Genomic DNA, 22,642 nt, shown 5'->3' with positions numbered 1-22,642 from the left:
AAATATAAAAACAAATTCTTTCAGGGTTTGCTCGATTGCTTAAGTTATGCTGCTTCTTTGTAATGTGCCTATAATGATTTTGACTTTTGTAGCACTATTTCTGGGTTCTCATAAAAAGGAGTGCCTTTGAGTTATCCTTCTCTTTGTAAATATTCTGACCTAAGCAAGAAGTGCCAGTTATAAATTATTCACAGACCCTACAGCTGTCATTTCCTTTTCACTAATGGAAATTTCATTAACATACTCCATTTCCTATAAATCTCCCCCCCCCCCAAATAATTATCGTTCTTGCCCGGCCAGTGTGGTTCAGTGGTTGAGTGTTGTACATGAACCAAGAGGTCACCGGTTTATTCCCAGTAAGGGCACATGCATGGGTTGCAGGATCAGTCCCCAGTAGGGAACATGCGGGAAGCAGCCAATCAATGACTTTCTCTCATCTTTGATGTCTCTATCTCTCTCCCTCCCCCTTCCTCTCTAAAATCAATTAAAAAATTAATTAAAAAATAAAAAGAAAATAGTTACCATTCCCTTAACATCTACAGAAATGCTTAAATATGCAGGTCCTAGAGCCAGACGACCTGGGTTTTAATTGCCACCCTTCTAGCTTTATAATTGTGGGCAAGTTCTTTAAACTCATGCTGCATCTATTTCAATTTTCCCATCTATTTCACAAAATATATATGTTTATGAGGTGTCTAGAAGGATTAAATGGCTAATCCTATCAAGCATGTAGAACCACAACTCATAAATAATAGTCAGTAAATGTTCATTAATACTATTATTTCTTCTATAACTATTACTGATACCATCTTGACCACTACAACTCTTTTTTGCATCATTATTCTTAATCATCACCAAACTACGTCCAAGTACTGTTTATTTCCACTTGAAGAGGATTCACCTTAAGATCAAATATGTTCAATGATTTTATTTAATGGCCAGTTGGTTGTTGAGTTGAGATCTAAATACATCCCTACCAAGATTTGCTGTCTCCTCAATGTTTTTTAAAAAATATATATATTTTATTGATTTTTTTACAGACAGGAAGGGAGAGGAATAGAGAGTTAGAAATATCAATCAGCTGCTTCCTGCACACCTCCGACTGGGGATGTGCCCGCAACCAAGGTACATGCCCTTGACCAGAATCGAACCTGGGACCTTTCAGTCCACAGGCTGACGCTCTATCCACTGAGCCAAACAGTTAGGGCTGCCTCCTCAATGTTAATGAAAATACAGATGTAGTTGAATGGTTCAATAGCTTCTTCATTGCCAGGGAGTTTAAAGAAAAATTTGTAAAGGAACTCCTAGTGCTCAAAAGGCAAGAGATGTGGCCTCTCACCCAGGAGAATGCCCAATTGGCTGGTTCTTCTCTAAGCTTGGACACTCTTGCAGAGCTTCTGTCTGCAGGTGGGGAAAGTTCACAGCAGCTGCCTCACAGCCTGCTGAGAGAATCTGGTGCCATATGCCAGGATGGGGATACAAGCGCAGCCTCTTTGGTTGCCTGTATTCATATCCATCTGTCATAAGTGGCATTTTGCCGAATCATAATGAAGGTACCAATCAAAGAGGATTTTCTGAAAAAGAAGCTTTTTTTTTCCCTTCCTCAGAATGTGACCATCTGCCTGGAGCTTGGAGATACCCTGCTTTTATAGAGCCTACTTACAAAGTCACACTGAACTCTTATTTCACAGAATAATTCCGTCTGGTTAACGGAATATTTCTGGAACATACATAGCTTCAATTAATTTTCAAAAGGCAAGGGATTAAGACATCTTAAGTCTACTACCTACTAAGCTATTTGCATATGTATTCTTATTTAATTTTCACAATGATTTTAAGAGTCCAGAACGAATATCTTCTTACAGACAAGGAATCTCAGGCTCCTTGAGGTTCATTAACTCACACACCTACTACGTGGTAGCCCTGGGACAGGGGTGCAGGGTTTTATGATCCTTAGGAGCGGACTGGTTCCCTTAGCCATGATGTCTCTCCACAGCTTCATCCATAATGAACCATAATAGATCTATTTCCAAAGCCTTGTTTCTTACATTTTTCTTCTGGAGCTTTCAACACAAACTCAATTTTCCATATGATTTGCTATGGAAGATATTAGAGCTATTTTAGAAGATAAGGTTATGGAATAGAAGTTAGTCCTGACTGTAATAGCTTTGGTTAAAATAAACAGGAGTCAAAGCCCTAGCTTCCTTGATATCATAAGACATCCTTTGAAATTTATGGATTTTTTTTTCAACATTTAACACTTAGACTGTGTGTTTTTATGGAAGCAAGATGAAAGGGTGTGTGTGTGTGTGTGTGTGTGTGTGTGTGTGTGTGTGTGTGTGTGTGTGTGTGTGTAAGGTAGATGTTTTTCAAATGGGAATTTAAAGTGAAATGAATCCATCTGATCTGATATCCTAATTGGGTTCATACCCCAGCACAATGGTGAAGAACTGGCCTGACACATACTTAGTGTGGCTTGAATGATTCTAAAGTTTCTGTAAGGAGGCAAGACAGGTGATGCTGAAACTGTAGGACTATCACTATCCAATATGTCCAATAGAAGTGGGTATTTAAATAAACTATAATTAAATACAATTTTAAAATTAATTTTCTCAGTTGCATTAGCCATGTTTCAAGTGCTTATTAGCCATATAGTGAATAGCAAATATATAGAATATTTCTCACAATACAGAAAGTGCTATTGGATAGTAGTGCTATAGATTGTCAGATTGTTTAGATTTTATGCAATAAATGCATTAGCTTCTTGGAGGTTTTTTGGGGGTAATATTGGAGCAATGGATCATTCTGAGACAGCACAAAAGTGGAGAAGTCACTTAGCAGTCATTCTGCCTTAGCAATTTTCAGGGGCAATTCCGTTCCATCCTTACTGTTCCAAGTTAAAAAAAAAAAAAAAAAGAAAGAATAATGGGATATTAAATACTGCTTTCCTCTTCTCCTATTAGCCAAATATAATAATAATGATTAAAATATGTTATAGACAACATAGACCAAATTATCATTTCCTAAAGGTAGATGTTTATTTACCTTGTCTTTTAAATAAGACCAATGAACCAATGAAATCCAATGGTATCTTAGTCAGTTTGAGATGCTATTACAAATTACAATAGACTCGGTGACTTAGACAATAATCATTTACTTCTCACTGTTCTGGAGGCTGGGAAGCCTGAGGTCAAGGTGCCAGGGCAAGCAGTGTCTGGTGAAGGCCCACATCCTGGTTTGCAGATGCCTATTTTCTCTTTGTATCCTCACAGGACAGAGAACAGGAGAAAGCCAGTTCTGTTGTGTCTCTTTAAAGGCACTAATCCCATAGTGAGAGCTTCACCCTCATGATCTAATGACCTCTCAAAGGCCTATTTCTGAATTGTATCACACTGGGAGTTAGCCTTTCAACATACCAATTTTGGGGGGAACAAAATCATTCAGTCTATAGACAATGGGTTACCACACAAAGACCCTCTGGGGATGTCCGGGATATTCTGCAATTATATCAGGTGTCCTTCAATTTGTTTACTCTGCCACCCTGCTCCTAAGCTTCCCTAATATCTGGATCCCACGTATTGGTTCCTACAATCTGCTCAGATCCTTTGAAATGGCAAGGGAATTTGTGTATTACTAGCTAAACTTTGACAATTAATACTACTTGGCCCTAAATGGAGACTTTAAAACCAAAAAGAAGAGGTATACTCCTTTAAGCCCACTGGACCCATTGTGTGAGATGTCCAGCCCTGTTCACCCCACCTCAAGCCCCCACTTGACATGGGCAATGAATGGGACACATAATTCTATCTATGCAAGAAGAGAAGAAAGACTTACTTTCAGGAGAAAATGAAATATCATCAATGGAAGCAAACCCATAACCATTGATGAGCATGACCTCAGTGACATTGAATGAAAGGACATGATGTCAGCAGAATCATAAGATGGAGCCAAATATTTCCCTGAAGTCCTTTGCCTATGGTGTGACCTGAGGCTATTGTTTTTCCATCACCTGTCTAGTGATGCTACCCTCATATTAGCCTCCAAGCCACCTTGGACAATGAGTGAAGGACGGCAATGCTACAGATGTTTCATCTCACTAGGAATGATGCATTATCCTCTTGACTGTGCAGCACCCAGCAGGAAAGGGTGTCTGATGCGCAGTCAGTTTTAGCTTGATAGTTCTAAGGATGGTTTCTCTCAACTTTATTTCAGAGATTGGTTGAGTACTTGAAATACAAATTTTCTTGGGGGTAATAAATCTAATAAAGAAGCTGGGGTTCAAAATAGTCTTGATCCAGGATTGAGAGCAATGAGGGCTTCAAATGAAATGACTTCTTTATCTGTTACCATTAGGTAAACTTTTCCCACACCTAAATAAGCATCACTGAAAAGCTCAGGAAAGACGTGGTCCTGTTAGACCATTGAACTCTGCCTTTTAGTACACTTTTTGAGTGCCTCCCCCATGCTGCACACTTTTCTAGGGTATCTGGGCTTACAGGGCTTTGGTCTGTGCACCATCAGAGCCCTGAAAGAATGTTTTAATGATTAAAAACAACAACAACAAAAAACTGATCATAATATTGTCAGATAAAAATTAAATTTTTCTAGAAATATCTTCTGGGAATATGTAACAAAAGAACCAAGGAGAGATTAGTCTTCCTGGTAACCCTCCTGGTGGCACTTACTTATGTGATTATCATTTATATTTATATTTTATTTTTTTAATATATATTTTATTATTACTGGCAGTATTACAGATGTCCCCCAATTTCCCACTTTCCATGCCACTCCACCCAGCCCCTTCCTGACCCCAGGCCTTCACTATACTATTGTTTGTGTCCATAGGCTACGTATATATGTATACAAGTTATTTGGTTAATAGTTATTTATTTTCTTATTTTTTAAAAAAAATATTTATTATTGAAAGTATAACATATATCCCCTTTTCCCCCCATTGACCTCTCCCAGCCTGCACTCACCCCCCACCCCAGGCCTTCACCACCCTGTTTTCTGAGCCCATGGGTTATGAATATATGCATACAAGTTCATTGGTTGACCTCTTCCTGCCCACCCAACCTCCTCTGCTTTCCCTCTGAGGTTTGATAGTCTGTTCGATTCTTCTGTGTCTCTGGATCTATTTTTGTTCATCAGTTTATGTTGTTCATTAGATTTTACCACAGGACACTATCATTGCTAAAATACAGCCAATACAGTAAAAGAGAGACTTATTTAAAAAGTTGAATTTCATGGATTGATTGTCAAAAAAGATTGCTTAGATGAGATTTGATCTGTGGTGGCCTTGAATACAAACTCTTTTAAACATACTAGAGGCCTGATGCACGAAATGCGTGCAAGGGGCTCGGCCCTCACAGACCCGGCTTCCTCTGGAAGGTTGTCTAGATGAAGGTCGTTTGGACAGTCATTCTGCCCTTTGGTCTAATTAGCATATTGGCCCTTTATTATATAGGATTCAGTGCGCATTGGAGTCTATCACCATAAGAAAAGTCGGAGGCAGGGAGTAGCTTGACATTTTGTACATTTTGCAAATTTTATGCTCCTTAAATAAAAGCTAGGTATTCCCCTGGCCCTGAGCCTTCTCTAACTTTGGCAGCAATGATTAGCAACCAATGAGACAGCACCTGTTTATGAAGGCAATACTGGAGAGCCACGTGGATAACTCCCGGGCTGGGAAGCTCCAGAGCCACAGTCATTTGCAAGAGCGATTTACTACTTCTGCAAGACGCTCTAACTGCATTAATCTTTCCTTGAAACTGAGTCACTGCAGAAAGTGACTCAAGATATAAGTAGCTTCAGTCAGACCCCGGATAGAGTACTTGTCAGACAAAGTTCAGAGGCTCCCATGAATCATCCTGCTACTTATTTTGAGCAGCCCCACAAATACAAGGTAAGAAGCTATTTAGTGCCTTTGTTGCAGGTCTTGGACTTAGACTTTTTTTTTTTTTTTGGTTGTGCCTATAAAACTGTCATCCCTTGCCCAGCCGGCTTGGCTCAGTGGCTGAGCATCGACCTATGAACCAAGAGGTCATGGTTGATTCCTAGTCAGGGCACATGCCTGAGTTGCAGGCTCGATCCCCAGTAGGGGGCGTGTAGGAGGTAGCTGATCAATGTTTCTCCCTCATAGATGTTTCTATCTCTCTATCCCTCTCCCTTCCTCTCTCTCTCTAAAATCAATAAAACATATTTAAAAAAACCACACAAAGCAACAACAACAAAAATGTCATCCCTAAAATAAGAAAGGTCAAGGGAGAGAAGGAGATATGAGTGACTGGTATCATTTCAGGGCTCTGCATTGCACAACTCCAACGGCACCACTCCTGCTGGGTTGGGCAATGGGGAGTTTTACCAGGACTGCCCCACTGTTGTGGCATTCTGGCACTCCACCACACAATGTCCTTGAACTTACCTTTTTATCTTGTCATGTTTACTCACTTGCATTTCCCAAATATGTCCTATCTTTTCATACTTTTCTACCTTTTATTGGTGTGTGTGTGTGTGTGTGTGTGTGTGTATGTGTATGTATGTGTGTGTTTGCATACACTTGTGTAGGCAGTGGGGAAGGGATACATAACTCTCTCTTCTCACATTTCCACTCTAATGCATGGAAAAAATGCAGAAGAAACTCTCACGACATACCTTCTGTCTCTCATTCACTTCTCTTGGTCATGTCCAGGGTGAGGGTATGTGTGCAACTGGTTGGAATAGATCCTCTGAGTCAACACAGCATGAATTATGGATTAGAATACACTCGGGGAAAAGAACATCTCATAAGCCAGAAACAACATGACAGAAATGCATGCAGCTCCAGTCTCCCCATTATCCCCAGGAGAGACATGCCAGCCTGAGCATTGACTAAACCTGGAAAGGGTTCTGCTCCAGTCTAGGGACCTTGACCCCCACCCACAACCCCTTGAGTGCCTTGTCTTATAGGATAAATGTGAGAAAGTGGCCTTGTCAGTGGACAAACACACAGGGTACTTGGCACTGTGCAGTAGGGTTTGCTACTTACAACATTGTCTGGAAAAGCTAGCTGCCCTGCACCTGGAGCTGAGGTCTGTGGGATGATGCGGTCTCCTAGACCAGTGGTCAGCAAACTGCGGCTTGCGAGCCACATGCGGCTCTTTGGCCCCTTGATTTTTTAGCAAAGGCCAGCTTAGGAGTACCCTAATTAAGTTAATAACAATGTACCTACCTGTATAGTTGAAGTTTAAAAAATTTGGCTCTCAAAAGAAATTTCAATTGTTGTACTGTTGATATTTGGCTTTGTTGACTAATGAGTTTGCCGACCACTGTCGTAGACCATGAAAATAATGGTTCCAGTCCCAAAGTAATTTAAGCTTGAAGGATCCCCCTTTAGCTGGGAGAAAGGGGAGAGCCCAGATTCCATCTAGCTTGCTTGTTTTCTAAGCAACATAGGGTTATGTTTGGACAGCTCTGCTCTTTCAGTAACACTTCTTTGGAAAGAGCACATAATTATCTAATCAGTGAATTTGGGAAATAGAATCAGGGAGGTGTGGCTTAGTGTCTACTGTTGTTTTGTGTGTGTGTTTTTTTTAAATTTATTTGTTTGTTTTTTTCCTACAGACCTAGTCTCTCCTTGGTAATAGGAATTCTCTCCTGAGTGAGACTGTGGTCTCTAGAAGTTTGTTATCTATTTCTGCCTGACAATTTACCACAATGCTTAGTGACTTAACAACATTTGCTGTCCCACAGTTTTGTGGATCAGTGATACCGTTTTGGCTTATCCTCTGCTTCATGGTCTCTCAAGGGTTGGAATGAAAGCCAGGGCTGCAGTCATCTCAAGGCTGCCTGGGGAAGGATTCGCTTCTCAGCTTGCTCATGACATTGCTGGCTATCAGCCCTTTCTGTAGGGCCCCTCCACAGGACAGCTCTCAACAAGGAAGCTCGTTTCCTCAGAGCAAGCAAGCTTGGAAGAGAAAGAAAGAGTAGAACAAGCAAGAAGCAACTCAAGCCCAACTGGTGTGGCTCAGTGGCTGAGCAATGTTATATGAACCAAGAGGTGACAGTTCGATTCCTGGTCAGGGCACATGCACTGGTTGCAGGCTTGGTCCCCAGAGATGTTTCTATCTCCCTCTCCCTCTCCTTTCCTCCCTGAAATTCATAAAAAATATATTTTTAAAAAAAAAAATAGAAGCAAGTCAGAGCTTCTCTATCACTCAGTCTCAGAAGTGACATCTTACGCTTCTTGCTATGTTCTAATCACCAGAGGCCAGTCATGGTGTCCAGGCCGCAATCCAGCAGAGGGGATAACACAAGGCCATGGTCACCAGGAATAGACCAGATGTTTGCTGGCATCAGTGGGGCCATGCCAGGAGTTGTCTACCACATGAGTGTATCAGAAAGCATTACAGGGTCTCAGATCTCCATCACTTTCTTCAGTACAGCCTTTCTCAGAAAGAAATAAAGCTGACATATTGCATCTCCATTTACTGCCTCCATGCCTTTTTCTCAGTTAAATTTGAGTTCTGCATCTTTGTTCTTAACTTTTTATCTTCCTAGATCTGTTCTCTCTCACCCACATTGATAAAACTTACTAGTTTTTCAAGATTCGGCCTCAATATCATTGCTTTTAAGAAACTTTTATTAAGCCCCAAGGAGCCAATGTTGACACACTCATCAATTTCTGGAGGTATTATCTACAGATGAAAGAAAAGATAACTAGGGTTATTTTCCTTGAACCTCTGTAGAGAAGCACATTGAGACTAGGGGGCGGGGGGAGGGGGGGCACGGGGTTGTTCCCTTTCAATAAACTCTACTCCTCACCCAGCTCCTGAAGGTGAAACCCCAGGCTCTCTCTTATTTATGGCTATCTTTAAACATTCCCCCTCCCACAGTTTTATTGAGATATAATCGACATACAACATTATACAAGTTTCAGGTGTACAAGATGATGATTGGATACATGTATATTATATAATGGAAAGTGATTACCCCAATATGGCCAGATAACACATCCATCACCTCACCTGATTGCCTTTTTGTCTGTGTGAGATCTATTCTCTTAGCAACCTTTAAGTATACAATACAGTACTATTACTTATAGTCACCATGCTGTACATTAGATCCTCAGAACTTAACTCATGTTATAACTGGAAGTTTATACCCTTTGACCAACCTCTTCGTATTTTCTCCACCCCACGCCCTGGCAACCACCATTCTACTCTTTCTATGAGTTCAGTTTTTTAGATTCCCCATGTAAGTGAGATCATCCAGTTTTTTCTGGATGGGAACTGTCTGACTTATTTCACTACCAAGCTCCCTGTCTCTCCTGCAGGGCAACTTCACTCTTTTTCATGAAGTGTCTCACCCTCCTCAGTCCCTCCTTATGGGGGAGGGGAGTTATCAAGAGGAGTGCTCCAGTTTTTGGGGGGTGAGCAGTGATGCTTGTCACCACCCCCAATTGTACCAATTTTGGAGTTGGACAGAGATGAGGATGAGCTCTAATTAATGTACAAGGTATTTTGTTAGAAAACATACCATTAAACCCATACTGAGGAAATAGTGTTTTGTTTATTAGGTGAAACCCACTCAGATCTTAAGAATCAGTGGAACCTCATTATGTTGTCTGATTTCTTATCTGCCCAAACAGAGGCCAACTGGAATAATAATGAAGCTCATTAGCTCTTTAATTTCTATTCTTTATATTTCCATGAATGTTCGTCAATCTTGATTTAATCTTTAGAGTCAGAAGTCCTATTATTCTGATGGATAAATTTTATGTTAATTTTATGTAAAGGATTGTGTGTAAAGGATTGTAAATTTCTCCTACCATGCGAGCAAACGAAATAATTAAAATAAGTAAGCTAAGTATTCATTGAAACAAGATAAAGAGAGAACATGGAAGAGAAAAGAAGAAAGGGGCTCATAAAAGGGAAGAAGAAAACAATATTGTAAGCAAAACATTAAAATAAACTTGAATAATAAAATGAAATGCTTGTCTAGCAATACGACTATAAGATAATACTCATATGAATTTGCAGCATTAAATGTAGACACCTAGATTAAATGGCCGATTTAAAGAAACCATAATTGAACACAATTACTCAAGACATTTGATTAAATCAGTGACCAGAAAACAAAATTGAAACATTCTCCTTCTAAATATCACCCTCCACACAGTAATATTGGTGCATTTCTAACAAACCTTCAAGGAACTGTTGATGTTACTGATGAAACATTTTTTAGAGCATAGGGAATGAACTAAAGTTTCCAAAATTATTTACTGTAGGTTATGTTGCATGCATATCAAAATAAACATGAATAAAATATGTACAGAAGGAGACCAGAGGAAGGACGTTCCGATGGACATAAGTAAGTGCAGGTTATGAATGAGGAGCTTGTTACTAGGATGTTATGCTCACTGCCAGTGGCTAGAAGAGAATGAGAAGACTCTTTGGACTCTGGCTAAGGAGATTATTTTTTAATCCAAATTTTGATTGTGATATTGAAAAGAGAAGTGCTATGTAATTATATAAGTAAACACATTGTTTTGTAAGTTAATTTTATAAAAGGAAATGTGTAAATTTATTCCTGTCCACATGGAAAATAAAATTTGTTATCAGTCCACTTCACATCTTACACTAGAGGGCATCGGAGAATCTACATCTACGAAAAATGGTAGCAGGAGTGGTGGCGTCAAAGAGAAAGTTCAAAAGCAGCAGCCTTGGAGAACTAATTAAACTTTTACCAACATAAGTGAAGTAAGACTTCAAGTAGGAGCATTTGCTTGAAGGAAGGCTTGGAGGATTAATTAAAATCTCACAAACTGGGTTAAGCATGACTTCAATTAGGAATGAATAGCATAGATTAGGAGGCTGCAGAAGGCCAGGGCTTTGTTTAAGGGGCATGGAGAGAAAAGAACCAGGAGGAACACTCACAGGAGAAACAAAGACCAACCTGAGGCAGGGTAATTATTGTGAGGGAAGGATTTAGTTTTAGCCCTGCCTGTTAGTTAAATGGGGGCAGGGGGACAGGCATATTGGGATGGAGTTGTTCATAACACATAATGTGCATGAAAAGATGTGAGATTGGGGAGTTGCAGGTATTCTGACTCTGATTAGATATGAGGCTATGACTATCTTCCAAAAGAAATAGTAGAGGCAATGTGTTTCAGCCATAGCACCTCCCGCCTGAACCCAGAGAGGTATTGTTCAAAGACTTTTACCTGAAACTAAGAAAACAGCTTTAGGGAAGTGAGTTGATTAAGTGATGTGTCAACTTAGCTGGGCCATGGAGTGCTAAGATATTTGTCAAACATTATTAAGGGTGTTTTTCAGTGAAATTGAAATACAGTTGAATTTAATACAGTTAAATCAGTAGATGTTGAGTAAAGTAGATGCTCTCCAGAATGTAGGTGGGCCTCATCCAATCAATTGAAGGCCTGTATAGTGTTGAATTGATGAAGATTTAGAATAATGGGTAAAGAAGAGGTTGTTACAGCCCTACCTGGTTTGGCTCAATGGATAGAGTGTCAGCCCATAGACTGAAGGGTCTTGGGTTCGATTCTGGTCAAGGGCACGTATCTTGGTTGTAGGTTCCCTAGCCCTGGTCAGGGTGCCTGCAGGAGGCAACCAATCAAGGTGTCTTTCTCACATCTGTATTTCTGTCTCTCTCTCTCCCTTCCACTTTCTCTAAAAATCAATGGAAAAATATCCTTGGGTGAGGATTAACAAAACAAACAAAAAGAGGTTGTTACATATTTGTAATCATGTCATTGGTGCATATGCAGATTTTTCATAGTGTCCAGGAACTCCATCTCTTCCTGTTCAGATCCAGGAACTATATCTGTGCTCTTCAGTATCAAATGCACCATTCTGATACTTTTCTATCTCCTTTTGTGTGAAAGAGGTAGTGATGCTGTTGTTGGTCACAATGTCCTGTGGTGGTGGTGGACCCTCAGTAGCCCAGAAACAGCATAAGATTGTAAAAACTCATGGGTAAAGTAAATAAATAAGACAACTGTGGAGTACTGTGGTGGTGTAATAGCAGTGGGTAAATAAATTTTAATTCTAATATAAAAGTTAAAGGAAAAATATTGAAAATAACTATAACAACTAAATTATGTTAATGGATACGCAAAATGATTAGATGTAAATTGTGACATTAATAACATAATAAAATATGAATTTTTTGTATGCAAATGAAGTTAAATTGTCACCAGCTTAAAACAGACTGTTGTAACTATAAGCCCCATGAAAATTGTTGTGTTGTTTTTTTTTTTTTACATTTTTCTTCAAATTTTCTTTCTTATAAGGCTTAAATGTTTAGGTTCATATAGAACTCACACCCATGACCAATGGGGGGCTTTTCCAAACCTACAAATCAAGGACATTTCTTGGCTCTCTCTCGTGTTTGGCATTACCAAAATGATAGATATTCAAGTCACATGATCCTACATGTTATATTGGGGAAAAAATTCATTAAATTTACATTTGCTGTTCTAGACATGATGGATATGTCAGGGAAACATAATTTAAACTTTCAGTGCTCCTGGAGCTTACATCTATGGGGAGAGATGGGCCACGAACATAAACTGTTTTGACATGTAGACTCTACAGTGCGGGGCATTCAGGAACATTGGTGTCTATTTTTGATTTGGGGCTTCTAAAAGTGAAATAACACAAGAGAAGGAAAGAGAACATGGGCAAAATCCCTCCTAGTTCAAGGTCTCGGCATTTTTGGTCATTGAAAAGGAACTGAACCCTTTGTGTTGCTCCATATCAAGGAATATGCACCCATCCAGGAAGTCATTAGACCAAGAAAGTGAATTCTCTACCCAAAGAAAGGACTGCTGTTGGGTGAGACATCTGATGCTTGTCTGATATTAATGGGCCAATGATGAAGGGAGCTGTCTTTAAATCATATTAATTGAAATTTCCCAACATTTCTCAAAGTTTGTAATGTTACCATGAGAAACAGAGATGTAAAGTCTTGCCCTGATTTTAAGTAAATCAATGGTAAATGTATAAAGATTTCATTGCCCACACTCATTATTATATAGCAGAAGAAATGGGTGTACAATTTCCTTGATGTTCTCAAGCCTACAGATAAAAGGGAAATTTAAAAACAAACAAATAAGCAGCAACAATAATAGCAATACAACTTTCACTTTGCTCCCATCTTTAAAAATCTCAGAAAGTAAATAAACTCATTACCCAAATTTAAATCTTATTTATTGCTACCTGCTCATGGTATTCAAATACTAATTAGAATATATTATGCTGTCTGTTATATAAAGCATGACCGAAGTAATAGAGCTGCATTTTTCTAAAAAAAGTTTACTAGAATTTTTATAATTAGAGTGTTTACCCACCCAGTTAGGGTTTTGCAAACTGTTGTTTCTGTAACTCAGAATATCTTTAAATTGCATTTTGAAAGTCCCTCCAGGGTCTGAAGCAAATTAAAAAAATAAATAAATTCAAGGAACCATCTACAGAATGAAAAAAACAACACACTGAATGGGAGAACATATTTGCCAATGATACATCTGATAAAGGGTTAATATAAAAAATTTGTAAAGAAGTTGTACAACTCAACACCAAAAAGACAATCCAATTAAAAAATGGGCAAAGAACCTGAAAACTTCTCCAAAGAGGACATACAGATGGCCAATAGACATATGAAAAGATGCTCAATGTCACTAATCATCATAGAAAAGCATCTTAAAACCACAATGAGGTATCACCTCACACCTGTCAAAATGGCTGTCATCAATAAATCAACAAACAACAAGTGTTGGTGAGGACTTGGAGAAAAGGGAACCTTTATGCACTATTGGTGGGAATACAGATTAGGTGCAGCCACGGTGGAAAACAGTATGGAGTTACCTCAAAAAAATTAAAAATGGAACTGCCTTATGAAATAGTGATTCCATTTCTGGGAATATATCTGAAGAAAACTAAAACACTAATTCAAAGGAATATATGCACCTCTATATTCATTGCAGCATTATTTACAATATCCAAGATCTGGAAACAGCCCAAGTGCCCATCAATAGATGAGTGGATAAAAAGCTGTGGTACATTTACCCAATGGAATACTACTTGCCCATAAGAAAGAAGAAAATCTCACCTTTTGTTACATCATGGATGAACAGGGAGAGTATTGTGTTAAGTGAAATAAGCCAGTCAGAGAAAGACAAATACCAAATTATTTCACTTACATGTGGAATCTAATGAACAAAATAAACTAACAAAATAGAAAAAGGCTCATAGGTAGAGAATAGACTGACAACTGTCAGAGGGGAGAGGATTTTGGGGCTGGGTGTAAAGGCAAAAACAAAACAACAAAACAAAACCCACAAAACTCCTGGACATAGACAACAGTATGGTGATTACCAGAGGGAAATAGGATGGCGGAGGTAGAAGAGGGTAAAGGGGGGATAAATGATGATGGAAGGAGGCTGAAGGCTTGGGGTGGTGAACACACAATGCAATATACAGATGATGTATTATAGAATTGTATACCTGAAACCTATGTAATTTTATTAACTAATGTCACCCCAATAAATTTAATACAAATTTAAAAAGTAAAAATGAAAAATAAACTCATGACAATTTTTTTAAATGTGGGAAGGTAAACTCGACTTTGGGAAGCCGTGGAAAGTGATTTTGAATCACATGGTTAAAGAGGTCAGTGATCAAACTGAGTATACTCTCTTTGAATGTTGCTTCCTTGGGAAGCAGCAATAATGGTGATGATAACAGCCTGTACTGTTCACTTCTATTAAATGCTCCCCAGAAGCAGGCTCTGGGATACATTCTATATGCATGACCTCACATAATACTGTTGATGAAACCTGAGTTCCATATTATTCTCATTATTCCTGGTTTGTTGCAGGTGAAATTGAACTCTAAGGAGTCCAGTGTGGCTGAAGTGAGTGAAGAAGAAGGGACAAAGTAGAAGGTAAGGGCATAAACGTAAATAAAGGGGTCAGAGGGGCAGAGTTCACAGAGCAATGTTGCTCATAGTAAGAATCTTGGCTTTTTGGCTTTTCCTCTGAATAGAACTACAATCATGACGTATGGTTTCAAGGAGGTAAACTTAACTACTATTTTGAGAACACGTTTCAAGGACAACAATGATAGTGATATAGTAAGACCTAATTATAGTGAGAGATGATAGTGGCTTAGATCAGAGTGATGTCAGTAGGGATGATGGGAAATGGTCAAATTGCAAATATTTCGGAAATAGCAATGACAAAATGTGATGATGAACCTGTTGTAGACTTTGGGAGAAAATGAAATGAAGGATTAAAAATGACATTAAATCTGGCCTGAATGGCACAGTTGATTGTGTGTTGTCCTGTGCACCAAAATGTTGCTGGTTTGATTCCTGGTCATCTCTCTCTCTCTCTCTCTCTCTCTCTCTCTCTCTCTCTCTCTCTCTCTCTCTCTCTCTCTCTCAGAAGGTCCTCAGGTAAGGATTAAAATCAAATCTTTGTCATAAGCAATTACAGGAATGAAGTTGGCATTAGTGAATGATGTGAAACAGCCCATGAAAGGCTGCTTTTATAGGGAGCAACTCATCTGGAGCTTAATTTTGGACCTGCTGAGTCTGCCAAGTCTACTAGACGTCCAAATGGAGATGTCAAACAGCCAATTGGATGTGTACAGCTATAGTGCAGAGTGTAGCTTATATGTATTTTCAGTTTAGATGTTAAGTAATTTGTCTGCGGCCCAAGTGGTAGAGTTGTCTGACTCTGAAGTTAACATACTGCTACTACAATGTCATTTTTTTTTATTTGCAAATTCATTCACACTATTAAATCATTCATTCGACCAATAATTATTGGACTGTACTATGTGCTGGTAACTCTGCACGTTGTTGAGGATAGAGTGATTAAAAGAGACTGTGGTCCCTTTTTTCAAAAATTGCACCATCTAGTTGACAGACCAGTCTTAGGGAAGATCACAGCTTGGAAAGAGAGGCAATTCTATGATTGAATATTTAAAATAATCCTATACATAGGGAAGGCATATAAACGTAGGAATTAAGCTGCCCTTAGTAAAGAAGTAGTAGTCCATCACTTAATGAGAGGTGTAGTATTTTGTGTTGCAGAGTGACCTTGTTTTAAATGTTCTGTGAGATTGTTTATGTCCAAACAAGAGAACAATATGATTTAATTGTAAGCATCAGATCAGTTTGTAATAACATTGAGGCTTAGCCATGAATGTAAGATCAGTTCCAAAAACAGATTTTTTTAAACCCCTCTCTCTCTCTCTTCAGTTACTTTAATTAAACTTGAACCTTGACTTCTATAATGTGAAAAGCAAAATCCCTGAACTCCTAGGTACCATACTCTTTAGCTTCCCTGAACTTTGTGCATTTCCTTGATGAAAGACAAAACCAATCACAGGAATACATGGAGGACAATCCCACAGGGAAACAACTTATAGCAGGGAGTTCTATGCCACACAGATCCAAAGCCCATCAGCCACTGCCCAGGATTGGAAAGGGGCCCCAGCAATCTCCCCTTGGTAGGCACAGTGTGACGTTAAATTAGATGGTGTGTTCTGCCACAGAGCCAATATTGAAAACATTTCTTGTGTTGTTTATTGGGATAGAGAGACAACTGAAAGCATTCATTCTTACAGCTCGAAAGGTTTGGTCTTGAGATTCCTGCTGGGCACCATCGGACAGGTTTTTCCCATGCAAAGAGGAAATATGAGTGTTTTCAGTCAGTGTGGAACCAGGCAGCAAGTTAAGTTTTCTTGGAGACATAATGTCATTTAGCAGAAAGAGCAGGGGCTGGGAATTAAGGGAAGCAAAGATTAACCTACACTCTCACCAACAAACAAAATGTGTGAGCTTGGGAAATTACATAACCTCTCTGTGCTTCTGTTTTCCTCCTCTCTAAAATGAAGAGGCTTGACTCGTTCATCTCTCATGTTTTTTTTCTGACTCTAATTTCCTGTGTGCTTTTTAGATTTCAGCAACTTGTCAGCTATAAAAAGAAAGTATATGTTCTAGATTGTGTTATATCTGTGGTGGTAAAAGCAGAATTTCAAGGTTAATAATGAAAATATGAAAATCAGGATCAACCTAGGATAATGAATTAAAAATGCAAAGTTTCATATCCTTAAAAAAATTAAGATCACTAGCTACACCTCTATCACATAAAACATTTTCAAGATGCATTTTGTCCTGTTAGAAAGTAGGAAGAGTGGTAGGAAGTAAGAGGATTATTTATCCTCATTTTCTTTTGTTGACAACTAATGCATGTGTTTTGAAAAATTAGAATATGCTCATAAATTGAAAATATATTTTGTATTGGTCTGTAACTACCCTTTTTGTATTTATTCTTATGCATACACAAATATACACAGAGACATTTGCAAATTCAAATATATCCTTTTTACAAAATATATACTACATAAGCAATATAAGTGTCTGCTTTCCCCCAGTATTTATTGTAGCTCTCTCTCCATATCAATAAATATAAAATTGCATCATATTTTTAATGTCACAAAAATATGTGTGGGAACCGGGGTCACACCTTATCTTCATTTGTTACTATCTGTGATATCTTGGGCAAATTTATTCATCTCTGTGAGTTTGTTATTTCATCTGCTAAAAAAGAAATAGCTTCTTTCATGAAGAACTGTCATGAAGATTAAATAAGTTCTTTTCAACAATTTGTACTTGAAATTGGTGTTTAAGAAAATGTTAGAGTGAAACTTAAGGATTTAAGTGGATAGACTCAGGCAAAACAAATGAATAAGATGTCTATCCATGAGCAAATAAGTTGAATAGTATTTTAATTATTTATATTTTACTGTAGAATTTCTCAGAACTTTGATTAGACCAATGTGTTTCAGTAATGATTGCTTTTAAACTTACCATGAAATCCTTTTTTTTATTTAAAATAGGTTTTTGTAGAGATATAATTCACACACCATGCAACTCACCCACTTAAATTCACTGGCTTTTAGTATATCACAGATGTGCATTCATCACAACAATTGGTGTTAGAATATTTTAATTTTCCCAAAAAGAAACCCCACAAACCTTAACCATCACCCCCAATCAAGGCCTCCATTTTTTCTTAGCCCATGGCAACCACTAATCTTTCAGTCTCTATAGATTTGCTTCTTCTGTACGTCCATATAAAAAGAAGTCGTGCAATATGGGCCAAGGAATCTTTTGGACACTGGGCACACATGAAAGCCTATAAAAAGAGTGATGGACAGAACATGGTCTCATAAATATTAACTTAGGTTGCTAATATCTGATGTGGAGTCAACATACAATAAATAATACTTTCCACTATGTGTTAGAAACAAATTGTTAGTTAATGGCCAACCGTGGAGTTTCTCAACTATTTTTGCCTCAGCAAAATATGAGAAGACGGCTCTTAGTAGGAGGGGAGTGGAGAGAGGAAGAAGGGATCCAAATTAACCTTTGTTAAAAACTTCGTCGGCAAATGGAAATATGGGAAAGAAACATCTCAACTGGTGCTTCAGGTGCCACACAGAGCCCTAACCTTTCATGAAAAAGGACTCTTAAAAATGCAGCATTGGCCCTGGCTGGTGTGGCTCAGGGGGTTGAGTGTTGTCCTATGCACCAAAAGGTCACTGTTTAGATTCCTAGTCAGGGAATATACCCAGGTTGCAGGTTTGATCCCCTGTCAGGGCGTGTATGAGAGGCAACCGATCTGTGTTTCTCTCTCACATCGATGTTTTTCTCTTCCCCTCTCCCTTCTTCTCTCTCTAAAATCAATAAAAATTTTTAAAAAAATAAAACAAGAATGCTCCTTATGATCTGGACATACTTCAAACTTTGAAAGACATATGGATATGCAATGTAGGAAATATGTAAGAAAAGTCTTTATGGACAGTGCACAAATTTGGACTAGCAAGCACATTACTCAGAAATGGACAATCACTATATATTCCATTGGCTGAAGGGCTATCTTCCCAAGTGACAGTGCAATTGTGAGAATTCATGGCAGTCTATATTATTCTTTAATTCTCTCTGCTTGCCTATTGTTTGGCTACATGACTGGACTGAGAAATAACAGACGGGAGAGCCTGGATAATTTGTTAATAAAAGCAGATAGATGTGTAATCCATTAGTTAGAAGACTAAAATAGATTAATCGTGGTCATGCTTTAATTTGGTGGTCACCGTGCTAAATTCTTTGTGTGCGTTATCTCATTTTGGAATTGAATCATACATTCACCTAACAAATTATTATGGAATACCTACTGCACTCTGGCAGGCACTGTTCTAAGCATTCAGATATTCAGAGACCCCGATGTCTGCCTTTAAGGGAATTACTTTCCAACAAAGTCCTCTTGGATTTCCTCTTTCCTCATTTCACATTCAAACTTTTATACACATCATGAATTCATAATCAAGAGGTTCAAGACAAATTAGGGCTTCCTCGCCCTAGTTATGCTTGACAATCACCTCTGAGGCTTTGAGAAGTGTGATTGCCAGGCCCTCTCTCTGGTGATTCTGATTGAGTAGGTGTGGCCCCAGGTGGATTTAAACATCTTCATTTCTTAAAGTTCCCCTAGGAATTCTGAAATGCAGCTAGGGATGTGACTACTGCAATGGACATTTATCACTGGCTCAGCGATTAAATCAGAAAGGAAGGGGGGCTGCTATATTCTGCTTCTGTTCCTCCCTAAGTTCATAGGCATGGTTTTTCAAACACAACTGGGCTTTTCCATGTCAACATGTATTCAACAAACATTTATTAAGTACGTATAATGTGTTGCCTACTCTGTAGATACTTATGCGCTGTTGTAAATATTGTGTGCAAACATGTTTTGAACTGACTCAGATGTTGATTTAATGATGATTAGAAATTCTTGAAAATTTTCTATCTGCATTATTAACATAATAAGCAATGTGGTCTTTTGCAACAAAAGATAAATGTCATTTTTTCTTCTTCACCAAGATTCCTAAATTTCTAATAAGAATAGGGTTCCTTGTGTCAAAACAATACACTGTAACTTTCCTGCATATAGGTATGCAGGACATCAAACTTTGCCCACTCCAAATCTACCATTTTCACCCTGATCTCTGGAATTTGACTAGATTTGGCCATTTGAGAAGCAAGAATATAAAGGAAGAAAGTGTGAGGTAGCCCTGGCCACTCTCCATGGACTCACCCATGTTGATGGTGCCCTTATATACAGGGCCTTCTATCAGACAATTCTGTTCATGCAGCCATTTCTGCATCTGGATTCCTCGTTCCCTCTGCCCGTTTGGGCATAGGGTTAGCGACACTTCCTCCCAATTTTACTAACTCCAGGAACTTTTTAATCCTTTTTAAATAGTCGTTTTATTAACTTTTTCCAAATTACCCAATTTAAGTGTGCCATCTATTTTATGGTAGTGTTGTGACTGATACGGCCATTGACATGGCTCTAGACTCCACTAATTTTCATGGAGCACACAAAAGCAGATCAAAAACTCTGGAATAGATAAAACTGTCTTGATTTCCCAGATATGGCAGTTACTAGATGCGATCTCTGCCAAATTATTTAGTATTTGGAAGCATGAGTTGCTTTGTAAATGTCAGATAATGGTGGACTCTAACACAAAGGTTTGTTTTAGCTGTTTAAAAAGCTAACAGGGTGGAGGGAATTATAGATGAACAAGATCAGCTATATAAAGGCTGATAATTGTTTGTGCTATGTAATAGGTACATAAGGGTTCATTATTACTATTCTTTTTTGGTATATTTTTGAAATTGTTTATATATTAAAAAGGAGGCACTATATTCTTCTTTTTAAAAAGAGTACTACATTTACACTCTAAGAGCTAAGATGGACCAAGTATAGAAAAGTAGTCATTACAAAGCTTTGGCTCAGTCTTTGTGTAGCCAGAACATGTCCATCAAAGGAGAGATGGCTTTTCTGATTGACTATACATTGGAGAGAATAATACCCGAGTAGGCTCTGGATGCTATTTGGCAGCAATAAGCTGAATAAACTCATGGCAAGTTTTGATCACCATATTGCATACCTCTCTATTTGAACAACATAACCAGTGCCATTCACACTGTTGATGGGGACTCCAGGGGGTTTATATTGTACTTAGGGGACTGTTTCTCTTCTTTAATATAGAAATGTCATGAATTATCTTCAATGTTCCAGCCCTTGCAAGTTTTGCTAGATTAAATTATTATACTTGATCAACTCCAGGACATGGGAGAGATTGGCTCTAACCTTGATCAACTGAGTGCACAACCTTGGAAAAGGTGAATGCATTTGTCCACATCACCAGCCAATCACCCCCAGGTCATTTCTCTAGGCCTTTCACCATTCTACTCTTCCATTAGGAACTTCCAAAGTTACAGATCATTCAATTAAGCTGCAGAGAATTTAAGCCCTTCAGCTGGTACGTAGGGAAGCAAACAATGCTTCTTTTAAGATTTTTGCGGAAACAATCTCTAGAAATAAAACCAGTTTTTTGACTTTATTGATTCAGTAGTAGATCAGTTGCTTCACAGTTTAGACTCTCTTCAATTCTGGAGCCATTAAATCTGCCACTTTTAGGTTATCTAGATAATGATGATGTTGATGATGTTGATGATGGGATAGTTGGGGGACAGCGATATTGAAAAACAGCATTGATTTATTTAAAGTGGGTCCCAGTTTAGAATACTTTAATATGTTCACTGTATTATAACAATGTTGGGACAATGGGAAATTCAAATGTCCTGGAATAGATAGTTTCAGTGACAGATATTAAGGAAAATACATCTTTCCCCTTGCCAAGTATAGTATGGGTCTCAATATTGTCACTATTCCTGCAAATTCCAATATGAAAAACTAAGCAGAGAATCGCTCACATGCTACAAATGATGGCTTCTTATTTATGCTCAACTTGTCCAACCATAGAGGAATATTTTATAATCAAGTCCCTTATATTGTCATTAATGTCACTATAATTATGTCATTATCGATAATATTACCGTAACATAATTTTATTATGAGTTTTCCTTCAGATCCAGTGATGTTCTTATGTAACAGAGAATAATAACTCTGTGTAATGACTTTGGAACATAATTTTTGCTAATATGCTTCATTAAAATGTCAGGAATGTGCTGAATACAATGACCTTATTTATTTTATGAGATTTAAAACTCCACACCTGTATGTTAATTTAGATTAGTGAGCCTTTGAAATGAATTGATGCTTTAAAAAGAAAAAGTCAAAATCCCACCAATCTCAGGGATACACAGCAAAACCACTCCATCTGCTCCAATTCCGCATGACTCTCCGTTGATCACATAATACTGAAAAAGGGGTAAGGTGCTATGAACATTGAAAGAGGATTTAGCCATGAGGATGGAAACATGTTTCCTGGGTTTGTGACAGGAAGTTAAGGTGACTAGCCAGCAAGAGTAACTGGTGATCTGAAGGCTGAATTCAGGAGACATATTGGTATTACTCATTGTCTAAATTTGATTCAGAGTAGCTGCATGTGTTGTGGGCTTTCTTCAGTTAATCCCATTTCCTACCACTGCTATTTCTTTAACCCTTGAAGGCATTTAAAATTTGTGAGCTCTGGTTTGCTTCTAGCCCCGAGTCTATGGCAGCATGGGTACTTAAGAATTTTGATTCCTGCTGGAACTACATGTA

This window comes from Eptesicus fuscus, chromosome 20 (assembly GCF_027574615.1).
Source record: "Eptesicus fuscus isolate TK198812 chromosome 20, DD_ASM_mEF_20220401, whole genome shotgun sequence".
NCBI classification, from domain to species: domain Eukaryota; kingdom Metazoa; phylum Chordata; class Mammalia; order Chiroptera; family Vespertilionidae; genus Eptesicus; species Eptesicus fuscus.
The sequence above is the reverse complement of the archived record's forward strand: the minus strand, read 5'-3'. Positions refer to the sequence as shown.